Source organism: Ursus americanus, chromosome X, assembly GCF_024610735.1.
Source record: "Ursus americanus isolate L20-20 chromosome X, mUrsAme1.1.p, whole genome shotgun sequence".
NCBI classification, from domain to species: Eukaryota; Metazoa; Chordata; class Mammalia; order Carnivora; family Ursidae; genus Ursus; species Ursus americanus.
Genome location: NC_142164.1, coordinates 41282120 through 41305606, shown reverse-complemented (window position 1 = coordinate 41305606; position 23487 = coordinate 41282120). Strand labels below are relative to the sequence as shown.

Here is a 23487-nt window from a genome sequence, read left to right as displayed (position 1 = left end):
TATCCATGCATGTTATTATTACTCCACAATTTGATATTTTTTCTCTAGTGCAGATACCTACAAATCTAGATATTAAGTCAAAGGTATGGTTCTTTTCTAAAACGATACTACGGTTTAATTTTGTTTTTGCAAAAGGTGTGTGTGTGTGTGTGTGTCTGGAAAATACATATATTCCTAAAATTTAACAATGATTATTTCTGCTGGTGGGTTCACAAATAAATAAGTACTCTTCTTTCTTTTTTACTTTTAGTTATTATCAAAATTTTCTGCAGTGAATGTGTTTGTAAATTAAGAGATACAATAAAACAAAGGTAAAGTATAATGACTTAGAGCACAGGTTCTAGAGGCAGACTGCCTAAGTTTGATTTTCTGCTGAGTTACTTATTAGCTCTTTGATCTTAGCAAGTAACTTAGCTTCTCTGTGCTTCAGCTTTCTTGTCTGTAAGTTGGGATAATAATGGTACATAGCTCATAAAGCTGTTGACAGAGAACAATGTCTACCATATAATAATCACCCCATAAATGTCAGTTATTATTATTTAGGACTGGAACAGAAACTCAAACCTCTCACTCCTCACACTGATCACCTTCTCTGAAATTCTAACATTAGCAATATAATCCAGTACAGTCCCCTTATAGGACAAATATGCTGGAATTTACTGAAGAGTTGCAGTGACTAGGAAAGGTGATATCTGCAGCCCAGATTCTTCTACTGTCCTATGTGTGTACACTGTCTTCTCTGCTCTCCAGAATAGTTTTATTAAAGGAGAAAGCTGGATATCCTGAGAGCGCTGGATGCTTGGACAAGGGAGAAGTTTGAAGCAAGCTTTCAAATACAATCTTCACATACCTTACAATTTTATCTATGATTGGCACTGAACTTAAATAGAATGCAGTGAAATATAAATCTGAAAATTTGTAGAAGTGTATATGTCTTGGTACATATCTCTATAATTCTCAAAGATGGCTTTCTTCTAGAAGTAGAATTGATTGACTTGCTTCATCAAACATTGCAAAACTGAATATCTTGTTTACTGTCCCATATACCAAAGATTTATAAGATAACTTCTCAGTAAATATAAAAATGAGAACTGGGTTTCATTTATTTTATAATTTCAAGATGAGTAATCTGTCTAGAGACTCACATTTAATTCTGGGGAATAATTTATAAATTTTTAAATGGATATAAGAAGTCAATGTCTTTTATTCAGCTCCATTTAAAAATCATTTACCAGATGCTCAATTATCTACTTTCTACTATTTTATTTTCCAAAACCAATATAAACAAACAAGTGTACTAGAGAAGCTCACTGTGTGAAGGATCACCAGAGAGATTAGTTGATGTAATGATAATTGTTATTTTATCTATTAGTTAAGTGCAGCATTTTCATATATATAACTTATAATGTACTTCTATATCACACAGATGAGATCTTTTTAACACAAAGCCCTTCTGAGACCTGGTAGTCTTTCTAAGTCTCCTGATACTTCGATACTTTTAGGAAGAAAAGTAAATATCCGTCTAGTTATCTCGAAGTTTTTTTTTTTTAATTTCAAAGACTTTATAGCATATGTGAAATGGACTTCAAATCAATATTTTCCAATTAGAATCTTCTTGCTCTGAGAGTGATCATGGCATTTCATGCTATTCACTAAACACTATGTTGTTCCTTGTTCCTCCAGATGTTATTATCTCCTTTTCATGCCCTGGAATATATCACAGAATGTATCCTCAGGAGGCAGTTAGAAATATAATTTGCCTACTCCTCTAACCCTCAAGTCAAAGGACATACTACTAGTATATGCTGTTCATGGCCTAAGCACAAAAATAGACTTAGGCTATTTGTCTATATTTCTATTCTAGGGAGCAATATGAAAACCACACCAACAGTATAATAAGGCACTTGAAACTTAGGGAATAACTGTTGTCTCTTTTGTGACAGGCTCCAGATAGGAAGTTATTATCTGGACCATCAAGGCAAGGAGTGTACCTAATAACTGTGACATCTCTCAAGCCTACTTTCATCTTTTCCTAAACTGTCCATCACTTAAGTATGAAGTATTATAAAGTTAAAACACACACACATGCACACACACACACACACACACACACACACACACACACACACACAGAGCTTTATTTTAAGCAGAAACCACTGAGTATAAAGCCAAAAAGTCTTTTGAACAAGCTGCCTCTGACTTATGCCTAATAAACTCTATTTTAGAAAATGCAGTTTAATAACTCCCATAACCCAGGTGTCAGTGATTCCATGTCCCAGAAAAATAAAAGGAGATGAAATGAGTTCAATACTATTGAGAGCTCTGAACACACAATGCAGTATATGAACTCCAGGTATTTCACTTTTGATTTCTATGAGCAATGATGTTTTTGTTATAAAAATAAAAGGAAAACTACTGGAGTACTCAGATATTCACTTTTCTGTACTAGTATAAGCCACAAGAAAACAAAAGCTCTGCTTATGAATAAGCACTAAAATCTATCAGAAAAAAAAGGTGCCTTCATTTTCATTGTTACCAGAGAGCCTTCTGCCAAACGAGGAAGTAGATGTTGTACTGACTGAGGCTTTAATTTGTGACAGGAGGAAAATAGAATCTGACTTGAAAGGTCCTGAAGAAGAATGTCAGGCCTTTGTCATGCTGGTTTTGGGGGATAGGACTAACATCACTGTCACAAGCTAACTGAGAAAGACCTGGCTTTGACTGAATGGGGCTGTTGTATTTCCAAATGCAACCTGGCTTCTGGGTATAAGCAGCTCAAGTGTAAGGAAGGCCTACTCTGGTTTAAAACAATTTTTTTAAAGGACTTCATTGTGTAATAATTTAGCATTGAGAAGGATAGTAAATGTAGCTATTTTTGTCCAGGTAGAATCATTGAAAGGGGCAATTTCAAACAGCCTTCTTCACTTTTAGCAGAGATAATACATAGGTTGTCCTTGGTGAGAAAGAAGGCTGGCTACCAACTCCAGAAGGAATGTGAATGTGGCATACACACCTGCTTGTTTTTTTTTTTTTTCTCAAACTTTTCATAGCACCCCTCTCCACAGTACCTGAAAAGAGTTTTCTTGTGTCCAATTCTGCCTCCTGACCCTTAGAACAAGTGTTAACTTTTAGCAAATTGTACATATAATGTAGAGTGTAGAGTATAGTGGTGTCTGGGGCCAGACAGACTTGGATATGAATCATGATTGGAACATTTACTAGTTATGTGATCATGGAAAATGACTTAACTTCTCTGAGGTTAATTTTTCACATGTGTAAAGTTGAACTAATAATAGCGATTATTTCATAGGTTTGCTTTGAGGATTAAGCAAGATAATACAATTAAGAGCTTTTCACAATGTCTAGTAGACACTCAAAAATGGTGGTTTCTGCTTTTATTATTTAGTCGTGATATTTTAACTCCTATTTCATCATTATCATCAGCAGCAGCAGCAGTAGAAGCAGTATCACCATCACCATCATCATCATCTTTGGCCAACATTTCCTATCAGGGTTGCCTGGTCAAACAGAAATCACTAGTCCAGAGTTTCTCAATAATGACACCCTTGACATTTTAAACTGGATAATTCTTGGTTGGGGTAAGAGGAAGTTGTCCCATACATTATAGGATATTTAGTAGCATCCCTGGCTTTTACCCACTAGATGCCAGTTTCACACACCCCACCTGCAAGCTATGCAAACAAAACTGTCTTCAGACATGCCAATGTCCTCTGGGGGGGGGGCAATATTGCCCGCAGATGAGAACCTCTACTCTAGGCATTCTTTGATTTAAAAATTTCCATGAAAACTATCTGCCATTCTACCATTCATAAATCTATTGCTATTCCTTAGTTTGATTCTGGTTTCATCTGGCAAACTTAGTCTTCATTTTGGACTCTCCTTTTGGTTTCTTGAGGTTCCCTGTTTTTTACTTTCATTTTGGGAACAACTCTGTGACAGTCAGTTCTAATCTTTAATACATTTCTGGGCTAACAACTTATTGGTCCCTGCTTTGGGCCTTCAGCCTTTATCTGCCAATCCCTAGTGCTAGACTAGTGGCCTCCTACCAGAGGCTTTCCTTTACATTTTTGTATAAAAGGCAGTTGAAATGAGGACTCTGAAACCAAACATCCTGGGTTGGAATCCTAGCTCTGACAATTATTCAGTGACCTTAACCTTAACATCTCCATTTTCTTCCATCTGTAAAATAAGAATATTAATAGTCACTACTTCATAGGGTTGTTATGGGATTAGGTCAATTAAAGCATGCTTACAGCACTTCCATAGAACAATGGCAAACACCATGTAAATGTAAACTATGCTTATTACTACTCTCATAGACTACCATGTGAGAAATGTCAGCATAAAGCAAGAGTTAACTAATCTCTAGGCCCCGTCTCAGTGCTCCATAGAGGCTGCCAAATATTTCATGCCATGGTGCATATTGAAAATGATAAATATTTGCCTAACAAACTAGAGTAAATTAAGGAGGCTCTGACTACCTGAGGCCTGAGGAGATCAATATCTCAGCCATGTGTAACCCGTTTTGTGATGTGAAGTGGTCCACAGCATTTTGGTTTGAAAGCTTTGCACCAGCCTCATCAAAATTAAAGGAGAACGTTTCCAAATGGTGACCTAGTTAGAAATTCTAATTTCCAGTTTTGACACTTAGACCCAGAGCCTTCTAGGTCTATAAGCCTTGTGATGTCTACAGTGGTTCTATGGTTTTCCTCTTTGAACAAGACAAACTAAAACAAAGCAATGTCTGTTGAATATCATGTGGTTTTAAACACTTTTTTTCCCCTCTAAAACCTCAGTCTAGCAAATCCCACAAAGTGTAGAGTTATGGGAATTTAACTCAATAATGTTTGAGAACAGGAGCTTTTCAATCAAATTTCACATGATGACCCATTATTTCTATTTTATAATTTTCTTTGGACAGGAATGGGGCAAAAATAGCTCAGGATATAAAAAGGGCTATTTTCTCTGATTTTCTTTTTGAGTCCTACGGCTTTGATTTTATGGCATGTAGGACTGTTTTTCATTTGTGACCTCTCCAAGCACTGCTTTTTAAGCAACTCATTAGCATACGCTTCCTTTGCATGATTCACCCATTCAAGCAATTGATTCCTTGGTTTCTTCAACACACTATGAATAATATACTATCTTCCTCCCATAGGCATTCTAAATTGTGGTTTAAATATGTTGAGCCAGAAAAATGTTTTTTTTTTTAAATCAACTTCCTGAAAATTATACTAGACAAAAGGATGGTACAATGAAGCCAACCCTTCCAATTAAAGTCTCACTTATACAGCACACTGTCAGCTCTACTAGAATCTGTGGCACTGGACACATTGCATTTTCTCATTGCCATTGTCAGTGCCCTAGTTTGTGCTTTTGTTAGCTCATGCCTTGACATTGGTGTTAGCCACATGATTGGACTGCTTACTTTTCCTCTTCCAAGACCTCCCATAATAACTTCCTAAAACATAGCTTTGATAGTATCATTTCACTTCCCCAAATCCCTCAATAGCTCTCTACTGCTTGATGAATAAACTCCTATGAATCATAGAAATTCTAGAATGTCAGCACTGGAAGGAATCCTGAAGGATAATTCAGCGGTTGCCAAACTCTGATCTCTGGACCAGTGCCAGCAGTTTGCACCAATCCTCAGTGGAAAGAAAAAACACAAAGAAAGTGAAGTAAGCATTCCATAAAATGAAATTTATCCACTTTGAAAATTCTTCGAAGTTATCTTGAATTTTTGTTTTGAAATATCCTTTATTTTATGAAATTATGGTACTAATAGATATAGCTTTTTATTTGTTTGTTTTAAATGTTCATACTTGGAAATATGATGTTGGCAACCCTTTGTTGCTTTATGCCTGCCCCTTTAAACACTTTTACTGATCCATGCAGTCTAAAAGTCTGGGATACACTCATTTCATAAATGAGAAAATTAAAGAAGGATTAAATGATTTGTTTAAGGCCATACTGATAGTGGCAATTCTGGACTGTAAACCCAGACATTAGCCTCAACTCTTTACCATGACATTCAAAGCTGTCTGTATTTAAATCCCATTATGCCTTTGCAGCTTTATCATCAGGGTGCCCTCAAAGAAACCCTGTGTTCTAAACATCATGATCATGTGCCATTCCTTGAATGTGCCTTGCGTTCTTTCACTACTCTGACTATCCTCCCCAAATTCCACTCAGTTCAAGCACTACCTCTTTTACAATAATTTAATGTCAGAAGGGATCCTTCCCTTTTCTGTGCTCCCATAAATTTCTTTTTTTAATAATAATTTTTTTATTATATTATGTTAGTCACCATACAGCACATCCCTAGTTTTTGATGTAAAGTTCCATGATTCATTACTTGCGTATAATACCCAGTGCACCATGCAATCCGTGCTCCCATAAATTTCTACCATTTATCAGCATATCACATCTTGCCCAGGCTGTCATCAGCTATTGCCTACACCTCCCAGTATGTTCTCCATTTCAGTAGATGGCATCACTGTCTACCCAGTTGCTCAAGGTGGAAACTTTGAAGTCATCCTTTACCACTGTCTGTACCAATGTCTAATTAATCATGAAGCCCTGTCATCTGTACCTCTAAAGTTCTTCTTGTATATGTCTGCCTTAATTCTTTAACTAGACTACTGCACAGATCATTCTGTGTTTCCCTGGTCTACCCTGCAATCCACTGTTTACTTCACAACCAATTTTACATCTGGTACCTTTCCTTGTAAACTCCTTCAGTGGTTTTCCATAGCCTTCAAGATAAAATCTAGAATGTTCAACATGTTATACAAGATATGTCATATCTTTGTCTACTTCTCTAGCCTTATCTCCTGCTACTTACGTTTGCACACTTTCCTTTAGCCTTATTGAACTTTGAACTCCTTTGAATGCATTTTTCTCACTCTTGCACTCCTTTGCTGGCAGAGGCTCTCACCTCTCTGGACCCTTACATATACTGTTAACACTGCCTGGAACACTTCCTTTAGGAAATCTTCCTGGATTCCCTAAGTGCCTTTCCCTTTCCATAACACTTACCACATTGTATTATAATTGCTTGTTTAATTATATTCCTTTCTACCTAGACTATATGAACCAAGAGGTCAGGGATCATATATGTTATACTCACCATTGTATTCTAGCCCTTGGCTCTGGCATATAGTGAGCACTTAATAAATGCATACTGTATGAATGAAAGTTTAATACTACTCTTCCTCTTATGCAATTGAATCTTGCAAACCAGTTTTATTTCCTTGATTTGATTATAATTTCCTGGAAGTCATAGAAGTCTTTTATGTTTTAATACCATTTTATAGTACCATACATATTACAGACTGTCAGTAAATATTTGATATATACATGATTAAGCTAGTTTTTCTTAAGGGACCAAGGAATTAGGTACAACTATGGATAAGAATTGCAATGCATATTTACAGTTTAAACTGCAGCACAACTCTACAATGTAAGGATTTTAGGCTCATACCTAGTACTGATTGCTTATAACCTTGCATTTCAGGTGCTGCGCACTCCATAAGATATTCCACCTTACCAGGTTTAAATTAGGAGGTACCCTATAGCTTCATAAAAGTAAAATATAACTATTCAAATAGTATTCTACTGCATTTTAGATGATAAAAATTGTAAAACTCTTAAAGTGACCTAGGATGCCTAGGCCTTCATTTCTGTGTGTGTGTATGCACGCGTGTGTGTGTTTTAGGGATTGAATTCAGAGTGGACTTTACAGGAAGCTGTGGTAAGAGTGATAGCTTCACACTGAAAACAAATATTTTACTTAAACCATCCAAAAGTCAGCCCAGTTTTTGTGGGGGGCTTTATCTATTGAAAAGACATTTTTGAACTTCCAGTTTATTGATTCATTTTTCAACATCCAGAACATACGGAGATGTCATCAGTCACAGATACTTCATATTGCACAAATTGGACTCTTAATTCTCAGCCTCTTTGTATGCATCATAATACTTGAATTCTTCAACAAAATAATCCATAAGGCAGGAAACTCCTCTTCTGTCTTTTGTTTTCAATGGACTCAACCTAAATGGATTATTTTCTTTGTAAAAGGTGAACAAAACATCAGCACTGGTGATTGATTTTTTACAGGTTATGCCTTAAGCCTGGCTCATTCCTCTTGTGTACAAGGGTTTTTCCTCCTCAGACCATTTGGATTTATTGAGTTCAGAACAAACTGAAACCAATTGATGAGAATACTGTTTAACTTTTATGTAAGCTATCTGAATGACTGCCCAGTGTACACAGTGGAGGACCTTGCCAAAAGACATATTAGGCTCAGGAGTGGGAATTGTGAGAAGCTTCTGTGCCCATACTCAAAGTAGTCTGATCTTCCAGTGTAAGTCAGTTTTCACCTCTCTCCCATTTATGATCCTATATCAAACCAAACAGTTCTTGGCAATGGATTGGACAATGTGGGTGAAGGAAAGGGAGGGAGAATCAAGAATACCTTCACCAGTATATTCTCACCATTATTACCTTGCTCATGCTAGGCTCTAAATAAATATTTATTGAAAGAATGAATAGCTTGGAATAAAACACATTTGACACTGTCAGTCACAATACACATGCTATAAAATTAATGCTTGTTTATATTCGTGGGGGGCCATGTGTATAGTTGATAAGACCATAGTTTGGGAAGTCAGGAAGGCCTGGGTTTAAACCCTGACTTCACGATTCAAGTTATGTGACCTTGCAAGAGTTACTTATCCTTGCTTTCCCTGCCTGTAAAATAGAAATCAGCTCATACCAACTTCAAAAACAGTGGGGGCAATTAGAGAAAACAATACATTTAATGTGCTTGGGATGGCACATGGCAGAGAGTATTTCATAGAGGTAGCTATTGTTGTTATGTTAGCATGCTATTGCATGTAATACCATTAGGTATCTGGGTAATAGAGAATATTCAATAATTGTTAGCTGTAAGTATTATAACTGTAATTATCATTATAATAGTTTTGGTATTTAAATTATTTTAAATTATTTTCAATGGAATGCTTATGGGAACAAAAATTGCAATTTTAATATTAGGCATAGATTATTAGTCATAATAGCAGTAATTGTTATCTCTTAAACTGGGGTAGGAATGGGATATCTTTGCATTTATAACAATAGGGCATTGGTTACTGCTCTTATCACTTATGTAAATTGTTCATAAATGAACAAACTGAATGATTTGTTCTAACCCTGAAAGTTTGCAAAAAATATCAGGACAGGATAAAGTAGGATTTGGCCATAATAGCTACATGGCTTTTGCTTTCTTTGATGAACCATATTTCAAATTCATTCAAGGATATTCTTGCACCTGGTATAACTGCTTCAATTTCTCAAAGTGTGTATGTATGTAGATGTGTGTACATATGTGTATATATGTGTATATACATGTATGCATAGCATACCTATATGTTTATATATTTTATATATATTAAAATGTTTGCCACCTAAGACTGCCATGGAGAATAGTTGAAGGAACTGCCGTTCAGATGCTTAGGTAAATGGTAATTGCTATTGGTATCCACAGATTGAACCAATGCAAATTTGTAGGCTTTAGAATGATTACTATTTCCCAGGTTTATTTTCTAATTTGATCTTACATGTGTTTTGGTGTTTCTTTTAGCATTTTTCCAGCTTTATTGAAATATGATTGACAAATAAAAATCGTATATATTTAGGTTGCACCTTGTGATGTTTAAAGTTATATAATGTGTGATATAATATACATATACATTGTAAAATGATCAGCATGATCAAGTTAATGAATATTACCTCACATAGTTACCACTTGTTTGTCCAAGCCACAGTGAGATATCACCTCACACCTGTTATGGCTGTTATCAAAAAGACAGGAGGTAATAAGTGTTGGCAAAGATGTGGAGAAAAGAGAAGCCTTGTGCAGTTAGTAGTAATGTAAATTGGTATAACCATGATGGAGAAAAACAAGTTTCCTCAAAAATTGAGAAATAGAACTGCTATATGACCATATGTTTTTTATTTCCAAACAATCCAGTTTCCTTTTTTTTTCCAGCAGATTCACTCTGTTTTATGGAAATTAGATCTCCTGCCATCCAAACACTTAATAGATTAAAAAAGAGAACTTCTACTCAGAGTATGTTTAGGATTACAAAGGGCAAATGGGTAGAAGAAGTGACTGTATTTTATTTTATTTATTTTTTTATAATTATGTTAGTCACCATATAGTACATCATTAGTTTTTGATGTAGTGTTCAAAGATTCATTATTTGCATATAACACCCAGTGCTCATTATAACACATGCCCTCCTTAATGCCCATCACCCAGTTACCCCATCCCCTCACACACCTCCCCTCTCCACAACCCTCAGTTTGTTTCCTGGAGTCAAGAGTCTCTCATGGTTTGTCTCCCTCTCTGATTTCCTCTCATTCAGTTTTCCCTCCCTTCCCCTATGATCCTCTGCACTATTTCTTATATTCCACATATAATGGAAATCATAAGAATTGTCTTTCTCTGATTCACTTATTTCACTTAGCATAATCCCTCCAGTTCCATCCATGTGGATGCAAATGGTGGGTATTCATCCTTTCTGATGGCTGAGTAATATTCCATTGTATATATGAACCACATCTTCTTCACCTATTCATTTGTTGAAGGGCATCTCAGCTCCTTCCACAGTTTGGCTATTGTGAACATTGCTGCTATGAACACTGGGGTGCATGTGCCCCTTCTTTTCACTACATCTGTATCTTTGGGGTAAATACCCAGTAGTGCATTTGCTGGGTCATAAGGTAGCTCTATTTTTAACTTTTGAGGAACCCCCATACTGTTTTCCAAAGTGGCTGTACCAGCTTGCATTCCCACTAACAGTGTAAGAGGGTTCCCCTTTCTCCACATCCTCGCCAACATTTTTTGTTCACCAAGACAACATGGTATTGGTGCAAAAACAGACACATAGATCATTGGAACAGACTAGAGTCTCCAGAAATGGACCCTCAACTCTATGGTCAACTAATCTTTGACAAAGCAGGAAAAAAAATCCAACGGAAAAAAGACAGTCTTTTCAATAAATGATGCTGGGAAAATTGGACAGCTACATACAGAAGAATGAAACTCAACCATTCTCTTACACCATACACAAAGATAAACTCTAAATGGATGAAAGACCTCAATGTAAGACAGGTTTCCAACAAAATCCTAGAGGAGAACATAGGCAGTAACCTCTTCAACATCGGCCACAGCTTCTTTCAAGACATGTCCCCAAAGGCAAGGGAAACAAAAGCGAAAATTAACTTTTGGGACTTCATTAAGATAAAAAGCTTCTGCACAACAAAGGAAACAGTCAGCAAAACAAAGAGGCAACCCCGGAATGGGAATGGGAGAAAATATTTGCAAATGACATTACAGATAAAGGGCTGGTATCCGAGACCTATAAAGAATTTCTCAAACTCAACACCCAAAAAACAAATAATCAAGTCAAGAAAAGGGCAGAAGACAGGAACAGACACTTCTCCAAAGAAGATATACAAATAACTAGCAGACACTGACAAACTGTTCAACATCATTAGCCATCAGTGAAACAAAAATCAAGAACACATTGAGATACCACCTTACACCAATTAGAATGGCAAAAATGAACAAGGCACAATTCATTTTTCTTTTACTATCTTATTTATTTTGTGTTGATATGCTGTGAGTAGTTCTCTGGAAGACAAACTTTACATTATTAACAAACTCAGTCTGATTTTTTAAATAATGAAAACAAGTGTTTTTAATATTATGGTTAGCAAACTAATAAAAAATCCATAGTCTTCACTAAACACCTACCATGTGTCTTGTCTGTGTGTATCTACTGTGTGTCAATGGAGAAAGTATGAAACTGTCTCTGCCCTGAAAAAACCTCAAATCTAGTTAGGGAGATGTGATAGAAATAATTGGAAATACAGTTCATCATACAAGGCAGAATATTACATTGACAAATGAGTATGGGGCCTCAGAGGAACAAGAACTCTTATGAGCTCCCATGGTCTAAAGAGGTTTCTGGGGATATCTTAGTTTGGGTTCCATAGAAACAGATTCTGAAACAAGGAGTTATGTGCATAAAGTTTATTTGGGAGTGTTCTTGGGAAATAACACATACAAGGAAGTAAGAAAGACAAAAGTTAAGATTAGGCAGAGGGAGAATTTGACCCATAATGTAGTTGCTACATGGCCACAGCAGATCTTACAGAGAGATGTGGAGTTGCAATGGGCCTTATCCCAAATTGAAACAAGAGGACTGGACTTTTGAATCTTTGTGTCACTCAGTCTTTGGCTATGGACCACTTCCAAAAAGGGGGTTAACCTTGGTCAAGAGAACTCCTTGTAGTCAAGGGCAACTCCTGTGGGTAGGTCCAGCTTTGACAGTCAGCAGTCTGATATTCCCAGCAGTTGGAGAATGGATACATTGGCCCTAAAGAGTACCAGAGTATCTACTACAAGGCATTATAACTTGAACTAGACTTCGAAGGTTGGGTAAGATTTAAATAAGTGTAGAGGAGAATTGACAGATATGCACCATCAGGTGGAGAATAGTATGGGAATAGAGAAGTTATATAATGGAGACAGCAAATAAATCAGGTTTTGATTCAACTTTGGTTGAATTCCTACTTTGTAAAGGTACTATACTATGATGGGACTCTTTATAATATAGCATCTCATGTAGTCATTATTATAACCCTTCGAGGTTATTTCCATTTCATAAATAGAAAAGATGGATCTCAGCATGGTTGTAAATTGCCCAAAGTCATTCATTAAGTGGTAGAGCCAGCACTTAAACCTAAGTCTTCTGTCTCCAATGACTTCTCTGTCTCTTATACCATGTTTATGTGACTGACAACTAAGAAATATGCCTGCAAATGATAGCAGTAGGTTATAGATTAGGTAGCAGTAGGTATATAGATATAGTAGAGACAGACTCCCATAGTCTGTCTATGGGAGACATTCTGGTTCTTGCTTCCATACTTTATTGTGTTGATCTCTAGTTGTCCCAGGAGTATAATATACTACTACTGCTAATAATAATAATAATACATTCATTATTAATATTAATATTATTAGTACTGGCTATTGTTTGCCAAGACTATGTTACACTTACCCTCTCTCTGTGGATTAAAGCATTTATTCCTCACAACAAACCAGAGGAAGGTTGTATTGTCTTTATTTTATGGATGAGGTAACTGAAATTCAGGCAATGTAATAAACTTGTTCAAGGTCACATAATCAGAATATGTCAGAGCTGAGATTAGAGTGTGACAGAGTTGAGATTAGAATCCAGATCTCTGACTCCCAACATCCATAATTTTAAGCACTACACTTTAAGCCTTCTTTTCTGTATCTTCTATAGTCCTTTGCACATTACTGTGCACATGGTTGATGCTTAGTGATTACTTATCACCTTAGCACCTTGGGATAAGTGGCTTCGGCTCTCTACTTCAGTGTCCACAATTTTCACAAAGGTGGATAAACAGGAATGTTATGTGAAACCAGAGAGTGAACTGGTGAGCCGCAAAGAATGAGTCTTTACTTGATTTCTTCCAGGCTTCAGGTTCTATAGACTATGTCTGTATTCTTGGATTGACTTTATTCATCCTTTCATGCTCATCATTCATCCATCCTTTATTATATTAAGTATATATTGAGACTTGTTGAGCCAGGCACTGTTTTAGATGGTAAAAAATAAGGCAAAGTCCCTATCCTCATTGAGTTTATATTCTAGAGCAGGGAGACTTGTGACTGTTTACTAGTCACAAGTAAATAGTTAAGTTTATAATACATCCAGATGGTGATCAGTGCTCTGGAGGAAAAAAAGAAAAATTAAAGTGTAGTAGAGGAGTGGGGTAGGATTGCAGAGGGGATTGATATTTTAGATAGGGTAGCCAGGAGGGCTTTTTGATGATATTTGAACAGAGATATGAAGGAAAAGAAGTGAGCCATGCAGATCTGCTGAAGAAGAATGTTATAGGCAGAGGGAACATCAAATGTCAAGGCCTGGAAGCAGGGATTTCCTCGAATATTAGAGGAACACCTAAATACAATTAATGACATGTTATAATATTTTGCTAAATGACTCACCAGTGATATGGAAGATTTAAAAGCCCTGTCCCAAGTTGGCTATGTATATATCCTACTAGAGTAGATTTGGCATAAGATGAAAGAATTCAAGAACAGGACTAATGGGAAAAGATTAGTGTTTGGAGCCAACTCATCAAGAAGAAATAAATGAGATGGGCTATTTAATGACTGTTTTTAGAAGTTCCATGAAGGGTTTTTATAAGGAACTATGGAAGAGCCTTCTGAGGAGTGAATTTTCCCCCTTCCCTTTAGGGGGTAGTTACAAATTAGAAAATCGGTCAAGAAAGAACGTGGCCTTTGATGACAGAATTATTTAGGGGTGGTAAGAAGCAGGAGAGTGGTTGTATTCAGTCTACAGGTGAGAAGTTTAGAAAAAAAATAGAGGTTGAATCAAGCAATTTCAGAATGGAATTAATCTCCATTTTTTTTCAAACTAAACAAAGTGTTTTGATATAAGGGGAAATAACTCTAAAATGCCAGCTTTACTGACATGTTCTGAGTCATTTGCATGAATGACACAATTCTAGAGACAAGTATGAACTTGATGTTAAGGTGAGTAAGCCTGAAAGTGGATTCCTAGGGAGGATTGATTGGTACATTCATTCAGTTACTTATTTATGTACATATTGATGTCCTGTCTTTTCCAAAAAGGTGTTGAAACAGGCTACAGAGCTATGTCTATAATATGCAAAATGAAAAGTAAGAGAGGAAATTAGGAGGAAATAATAATAGTAGGAAAAAACGATATATAATGAAATTAGGGTGAAATTGCCTAAACTGCATGCCACAAGATTCTTCACAGTTAGCTAGAGGGAGGTCATACACATTTAGCTCTGAAATTTCTAGAAACAATTGAAAGAGCCCAGTAAATAATCAGTTCTTTGATGTGTAGTTCTCATAAGATTAAAACTAAGTAGAAGTTCAGGGGAGGCAAGAGAGAAATTTTGTCTTCTCTGTGGCAGACAGATCCTGAGTTGACCCTCAGTGATTTCCCACATCCAAATGCTCATGCTTCTATGTAATCCTTTCCCTTTGAGTATGTGCACATCTGTGGCTTGCTTTTAGTCAATAGTGTGTAGCAAAGATGATGGACCGACACTCTGATTTCACATTGTTGTATAAGATTCTGTCTTAGCAGACTGGAGTAGGAGACTATCTCCATTGCTTGCTATAAGGATGTAAGTAGCCATGTTGAGAAAGGGCCTATGGAATGGTCCACATGACAAGGAACAGCTTACAGCCTCTAGATGCAGAGAGTGGCCTCTCACTGACAACCATCAAGAAAATGGTATCTCAGTCCTACAACCAAGTGGGGATACATTTTTCCAATACCAGGAATGACCTTGGAAGGAGATACTTTCCTGATCAAACCTCTGATGAGATGGCAACACCAGTCAACACCTGGATTGCAACCTGTTGATATCTGAGAGTAGCAGATCTAATTAAGCTGTGCTTGGACTCTTGATCTATGGAAACTATGACATGATCAACTTGTATTGTTTTAAACCACTAAGCTCTGCCTCAAAGCATCCCTCAGTCTCACTCTTCGATAGATCTGTAAGGGAAGTCGGGTAACTAATTTCCATGGAACTTTACACTTCTCACAGAAGGCTTAACTGCAGTTCTATGTAGAATCAGGATATAGGCTATGTGAATACTGAAGACGCCTGAAAAGTCTTTCCTTATATGTATACAGAGCCCTGCTTTGAGATACTTTAATGTAGCAATCTAAATCATCTGGAATAAAGTCTGTCACCTTCCACATAGGACTCTTGTATGGTTTCCATCTACTCTTTTGCACTTTGAATACTTCAGGCTTTTACTGAGTATGTAATTACTTTACTGACTGCTAAACAATAATGTCATTTGCTGAATTCCTTTATCACTAGATACGTAATCATCTGTTCAAAAACAATTATGCATGGGGCGCCTGGGTGGCACAGCAGTTAAGCGTCTGTCTTCGGCTCAGGGCGTGATCCCGGCGTTGTGGGATCAAGCCCCACATCAGGCTCCTCTGCTATGAGCCTGCTTCTTCCTCTCCCACTCCCCCTGCTTGTGTTCCCTCTCTCACTGGCTGTCTCTATCTCTGTCAAATAAATAAATAAAATCTTTAAAAAAAAAACAATTATGCAAGATCCTCACTGATCTTCTGAATGTCTTTAAAGCTTTTCAACTTATAATTAATACGTATACTTGTCTTCTTTGCTTTAGCAAATGTGAAACAGAATGGTTTCCTTGCTGTAGCATTTTCATCGTTCTCCAATCTTCACTGTAATCTCTGAAAATGTGAGGGTGGATGGGTGCATTTTACCTTAACTCAGTGTGATAAAACCCATAGCTTCTATCCAGGAGTTACATTTAATTTAAAAGAGAAAGGGATTGCTTTTATTCCAAATTAATATGTTTTATCATGCAGGAGACTGATGGAATTATATAATTCTCTCAATTAAAGTAGATGATTAAGTTTTAAGACATGTTTCACAACTTTTCACTATTATAGACCACATAGGAGTCTAGGTTCTTTTCCCCCTTCATAGCCTGTGGGGTTAGGAACTCCACCTTCCAAGAGACAATAGGTTTTACCCTCAATAATAAACAACTGTACAGTGTAATTAGCGAAAGAAAATATTCTCAATAAGCAGGCCTGGTACTTCACTAAAATATTCCTTATGTCTTCTAGTCTCAAATATCCAGCAAATATCTTGTGAAAGCAGGCAGGTTATCAGTAACAAACAAAACAGAACAGAACAAAACAAAACATTTTTTAGGTAATAATCAATTAGATTTATGATACTGAACAGGTTATTTATTTTGTTCAGGTTGAGTTACAGCCTTAAAGTCAGGACTAAATCAACATAGGGATTTGTAGAATTTTATTTCTCACCAGGCTAATGGCTTTGTATTCAAATGCCACCAAATTTGCAGAGAAGGAAAAATTTTTCCTCTACGTTTTCAGGTTCAGTGCCCGAGGCCTTCAAATTAAACTGACAAAGGCAGATTAATCAAAGAAAAGGTTTATTTTGCATGCACATGGGAATTTCACAGAAAAGAAGTGAAAACCCAAAGAAATGGTTAGGCTTGAGAGGTTTTATACCACTTTAACAACGGCCAGTACATTGTGGAGAAGTGACAAGGCAAAGGAAAAGGGATTTGAGCTTTTAGGGGCAGTAAAGTGTGGGAAGGTAAATGTATAAGGAAGCTAATGGAAGATATGGGTTATTTTTACTAAGATTTGTTTATGCAGGCTCATCTTGGTATTGTTTTTCCATTTCCTGTGATTAGTGTCCTTCTCTCTCTCCTGGTATGGGAGTGGCAGAGGAGGACACCTTCACAAAGGGAAATTTATACTTTTCTTTTAAGTGGAAAGGGGGAGGTCAGAGAGTTCCTCCTGTGTCTTCTGTTTCTTAATTGCCTTCAACTCAAAATATAATCCTTATGGCAGGTCTGAGAATGGGATATTCTGATCACTTTCACTAATAAAATCTTGATTAATCCATATCCAAAGTATTGTGAATTTCAATTAACCAGAACTTTTCCATCAGTAAATCATTAGAAATCAAACCGATTTCAGAGATAGTATTAAGAGAATCAACGACTTCTCACATGGCTTCAACCCCATGCATATTACAATAATCTACATTTTTCCTGTCTCTATCTTCAACCCTTCCCAATTAGTAGTGATTCCTCTGTTCATGATCCTGAGACCCTCTGAAAAGAAGGTAATCAGTACAATAATGATAACAGTAGCTGGCATTTTCTGAGTTTAGTTCTCACAATAATCCTTCAATGTTATTATTTCAATTTATATAGTTAGGAAAAACAAAGCTCAAAAAATTAACTAATTTGCCCAAGGTCACACGGGTAGATAGTTAGGCAGAATTAGGACCAAAGTCCAGTTTTCCTGACTCCTAGTCTATTGTATTTTTCATGAAGTTTTCTTATCTATAAAGTGTGACTGATGAGTAGATCGTGGTTTTGAAAATGGAATAATCTCATATATAATCCAAGCCTGTGATCCTAGATATATGGTTTGGGGGATGTTGCTTATACTTACTGAAGTTTAGTTTTCTCATTTAGAGTTCTTAGTTGTATCAACCTCATAATGTTAGTTATTGTGAACATTAAATAAGGCAGTCCATGTAGTCTTTAGTGCAGTGTCTTGTCCATAGTAAGTGCCCAGTGTCAATAATCCACTATTATTATTACCAATAATAACATTATAAGTTGTAATAGTTTATTAGTATAGTTATCATCATAATTATTTCAGCATGGTTGTTAATTATTTCCATAGGCCCAACCCAACTTATAGGCCAAATAGTCATACCTGATTAGAAATGCCTTGAGGGATACCAAAAGACCTCCTTCAGCTTAAATGTCTTTCCACAGGCCTGGCATACAATTCCATCATTAACATTAACTTTTAATGGCTTTTTGAATATGCATGCACACACGTTGGCATGCTATTAACCCATTCCTAGTGGAGAACAATGCCCTCAGGGAAATGAAAATTGAGTCAGTCAGGGTTTTTTTGTTTTGTTTTGTTTTGTTTTGTTTGAGTTAGTCAGTTTTAATGGGGGTGGGGATAAAGAAAAAGCATCATTGTCATTATATGTAGACTGCCAGGCACCGTTCTAAGTTTTCACTTTTGATCCCTACCGCAAACTTTCTAAGTAGACACTATTATTCTCCTTCTCACTTTATAGATAAAACAACTGAGAGAGGAAGGGGTTAATTGACTTGCCCACAGTAAGTCACTAGCACCAACTAGGATTCAAATCCACATTTGCTTGACTCCAGTGTCACTGCTTTTAAGGACAGTTGTATGCTGCTGGCACATAATCTCCTCAGTGAAGAAACTCCGCAGCCAGAGGAACCCAAGACTGACCTTTGCTATTCAGTATTAATCATTTATAGTAAATGAATAAAGGTTTTTTCTGGGAATATACCATGTCTGGCTGTTAAAAAGTGACAATATTTGGACCATGACTATTACTTTGACTTTTCAATGAAAAGAAATACCACTTATACATTTCTTTTGAAGAGTCACAATAAATGAATGCTTATGGAGTGAGATTTTATTAGCAAATGATTTTGTTTTCCTATTTGAAACTTTTAACACCAGAGAGGATTATATAGAAGAATGTAATAGAATTCAGTCAGCAATCATAATAATTTTCCTTAGATGATTAGAAGAATCTGAATCTGAATATGATATGAGTAAGTCTCCAATATATGACTTTGCAGTTGAAATAATAATTTTCTTTACCAGAATTACTTCCCGAAAGTCAGATGGTACCCATTTTTTATTCCTCACTTTTTGCTTGCCCTCTTATTTATGATGCTACCCTTGGGCAATCAACTCTTCATCTAATGAGCACATACCTGAAGCTTGAGCTAGTCTCCCTTATTCTTGGATTCTAGCGTACCTGACTTTTCTCTTACCTCTTCTACTTTCCCAAGACATGTCAAATCTCCCTATGAGACCAAACTACTGAAGAACTTCCCATTGTTTCCTCTCTGTTGAATATGCCAATCTTAGGACAACCTCAGTAACCCATTCTTAATTGTTCAGAGTGTTTGTGTTAATCATACTCCATCACTGCATTTTCTCAATGTAAGTTTAAGTCTTACTGAGGGTCTTTGTGTATTCTCTGTGACACTGGCTACAGAATCATGAACTGATGATATTTATTTTTTATATTTGTCAAGTGTTTATTCATTTCAAAAGTGGTAAACTAACCAGGTACAGGCCCACATATCTGTTTTGTTTGACCTCTAGTGTTTTCAAAATTTACTTTAATTGCTAACATTTAAACATCTAAAAAATCACATAAATATCTGTATTTCCAGATTATCTTTAATTCTTTTATGTCAGTCTTGGCTAGAGTTGAGTAGCAGCCACCTCCTTTCAAAAGAGAATGTATTCTCCAGGTCATACAATCTATTGTCTCTTCCCTATTGTTCTTACACCTTTGGTCCATTTATTCATTTGTATTGCCAGGCTGACTTGTATAGCAAGTAAATTTAGAAACCCTTATTATTTTGCAGGAAATACATGTTTACTTTAGGGAAACTAGAGGATAAAAATAAACAACAAAAAATTATAGCCTTTTGAATAACCACCATCCAGAGTCAGCCACAATTAATGTTTGGTCCACATTCTCCCAGTCAATTCTCTCAGATAGGTAGGTAGGTAGGTATAGTAATGATGATACACTAGTACTTATTGTTTTTCCTTATTTCAGTTCAATGAAGATAGACTACTAAAAGAATGAAAGTTCAAGTTAGTTTTCTAGTAAACTGAGAGATGGGCTTAAGCATCTTTTGCTTCAGTGTTTCACATCGAAAATACGTCCAAATATGCCATTCTAATTTTTTGTCTAATAAACTAGTGATTAGGATTTAAATGGTCTAATATGGAGTAGGATATTTAAATTTTTTATGAGTTTTATTTGATGATATTTGAGATGGTTATTTAGGAGATGTATATGGATGAGGAATGTATAATAATTTGGTACTAAATTTAGTCTGCACCCTAGATCTTGAGGCTTCACATAAATTCCTTCCTTTTCATGTCTTCTCTGCTGGAGTTTTCTCTATAACATCACTGTTAGGAGTTTCTAAATCTATCTATGAATGTCTCCAACAACATAGAACTCATTACCTCTTAAGCCATAACCTGACTTTTTGCTTAGCTATTAAAAAGGCTTTCTTTTAATAAGGTTAAATCTGTGTCCTTCAACTTCTAACCATTAGATTTAGTTTTACCCTTTGGGGCACACAGAGAATAAATTTATTTCCTTTTCTATATATCAATCCTCTTTATATCTAAAGAGAATGCTCCTATATTCTTTCCTCAGTCAAACCTCAGCTCTTTCAATGGATCTTAATATTGATAGCATGGTTTTCAGGCCCTTCATCATATTGAGGGACCCCTCTGAAGATGCCGTTATATACTAATATTCCAGATGTTAGCACCCATAAGAGAAAAATATAGAGTGTAAAAAGTAAATCCCATTTTTTAAAAAGATTTTATTTACTTATTTGGCAGAGAGAGAGAGACAGCCAGTGAGAGAGGGAACACAAGCAGGGGTAGTGGGAGAGGAAGAAGCAGTCTCCCAGTGGAGGAACCTGATGTGGGGCTCGATCCCATAATGCCGGGATCATGCCCTGAGCCGAAGGCAGACGCTTAATGACTGAGCCACCCAGGTGCCCCAAAGTAAATCCCATTTTAATAAGAAATTAGTTTCCTTGAGATTTAATTGGAGCCAGTTTTTGTTGCTCTTGTTAGAGTTTATAGTGCTGAATCGGTCAAACAGTTGCATAAACTTTGCATTGCATTCTGCCTATTGCAGACAGTTTCAGTGCAATCTTTACCTTTAAATACTTCACTATATTTCAAGGATCTCATTAATTCACTATTAAGTTAACTATTTACCATTTTAAAAATTAGTTTAATCTATAGAGGTGAGATTCCTAACAACTCTTCTTACTATATCAATCAGTATCATAATGTTTAGTGAGAGAAGGTCTGAGAAGTCATTCAGGGCATGCTGCCTAAAATCTGATTAAGGTCAGAGTCCTGATTAAGGTCAGAGTCCCAAAGGGCAATCACGTTTGTTCCAAATGGCCTAAATAAAAACCTGTACTTGCTTTATTTCTCAGATTTTACAAAAGTCGAAAGAAAGCCAAAAGTCATCATTCATTATGCAGGGGAGGAAAAACTTTCTTTACCCTCTTACATTAAGTCACTGGGGCTTGCAAATTAAACTGACAAAAGACAGATTAACAGGCAAAGAGGCATATACATTTTGTTGATATTTTTATATTGATTGGGGCTTCACAGAAAAGAAGCAAAAACCACAAAGAGGCTGTTAGTCCTGTGAGTATTTTTTACCATTTCATAAAGGGAGATAAATTGTGGAGAAGTGATTAGAAAAAGGGTTGGGCTCCTAGAGGCAGTAAAGGGAAAGAGAAGGTGACTAGGAAATGTAGATGAGGATCGTGTAGTGAGGTTTATTGGGCAGACTCAAATTGCTCCGGTGATAAGAATCATTCTCTTCTTTTCGGTATGGGGGAGCAGGGGAGACTTTACAAAGGATATAAATTTCCTTTTTATAGAGAAGTGGGAGGGCAGAGAGCTCATCCTGTGTCTGTTGTTTCTCAGTTGCCTTCAGCTCAAAGTAATCAATATGCTAAAAAGTAGCATATATTGGGGTGGCGTATCTTGATCCTCTTCAATTACTCAAAACTAAACTTGGCATTTTGGAATTTAGTCAGCCTGTTCAAAGGAAATATGTAAACTAATTATTGCCATATTGCTTGCTTTTGAGGTAACTGGCATCTGCCCTCATTTATGAGATGTTAGAAGCTAGCTCAGTTTGTCGAAGTTCATCACTCATGATTTGAACTATAGTATTCATAATCTGTTCTTTATAATATAGCATTTGGTTACATAATGGCTTTTATTATTCTCTAGTTCATGTGCACAAGTCTTGTCTTGCCAACAGTTTCATAAGCTTTTTGAAACCAAGACTCATGTCTTCTACTTCTTTTGTGGTCCCCCCCCCCACATCATCTAGTAGAGTAAGCTCTTAATAATTACTGTTAAACAGAACAAGATCTGCATGTGGGCTGTGTAACTTGGCTCCATTCTGACATTCCAGTTTATGCCATTAACCCCACCCAGCTTTCTAGGAAGATTTCAGTCACATGGGGACTGGGCAGGGAAGTTTAGATGACTTAGAAAAACCAGGCCTCGATACTAGAGAAAAAACTAAAAATTCTTATGCCGCTACTCAGATGTCAGCTGCCCAAGCTCATACAGACAGTGTACTTATTGAGGCTATCTGGTTGTGGCAAGTTTAAGGCTCTACATGTAGCCTTAACTTGCTCTTTGTGGACCATTGATAAAGGGTGTTCACAAAATAGGCCAAGTACTCCCCCAAGTCATGGTTTACATGTTTACTTTGTGAGATTTATTCTTCCTCCTGGCAAGATTCTTCCCTCTCCCTCCTTTAGGAAATATGAAATTTGTCTCCAGTCATGAAGATTCTATATTAACCTATTTTTCAATCTTTACTGAAGAAAATCCTTTTTTCTGCTGCGCTTGCTTTGATCAGCTGAAAAATGGCAGCCACCTTACTCTGATACTTAAATATCTGCTACTCAGCATTTCTCAAATTACCTGAGATTTTGATTCTTCATGGTAGAAGATAAACCCTTAGACTCTTTTATCAGAAATTATTGCTGCTTTAAAAGAACCCCTGAGATGTTCCTAGTCTAGATATTAAAAATATAAGCATTTCAACCATTTTCTCCAAGTCATATCAGCATAATAGAAGTAGGTATAT

The 23487-nt window shown here is 36.4% G+C and overlaps 1 protein-coding gene across 2 annotated transcripts in view; it reads left to right on the top strand.

Moving 5' to 3' along the window:
- The window catches only part of IL1RAPL2 (interleukin 1 receptor accessory protein like 2), a 1151831-nt gene that overhangs the window by 708274 nt on the left and 420070 nt on the right, over nucleotides 1-23487 (top strand). The gene's annotated exons all lie outside the window — the stretch shown is intronic.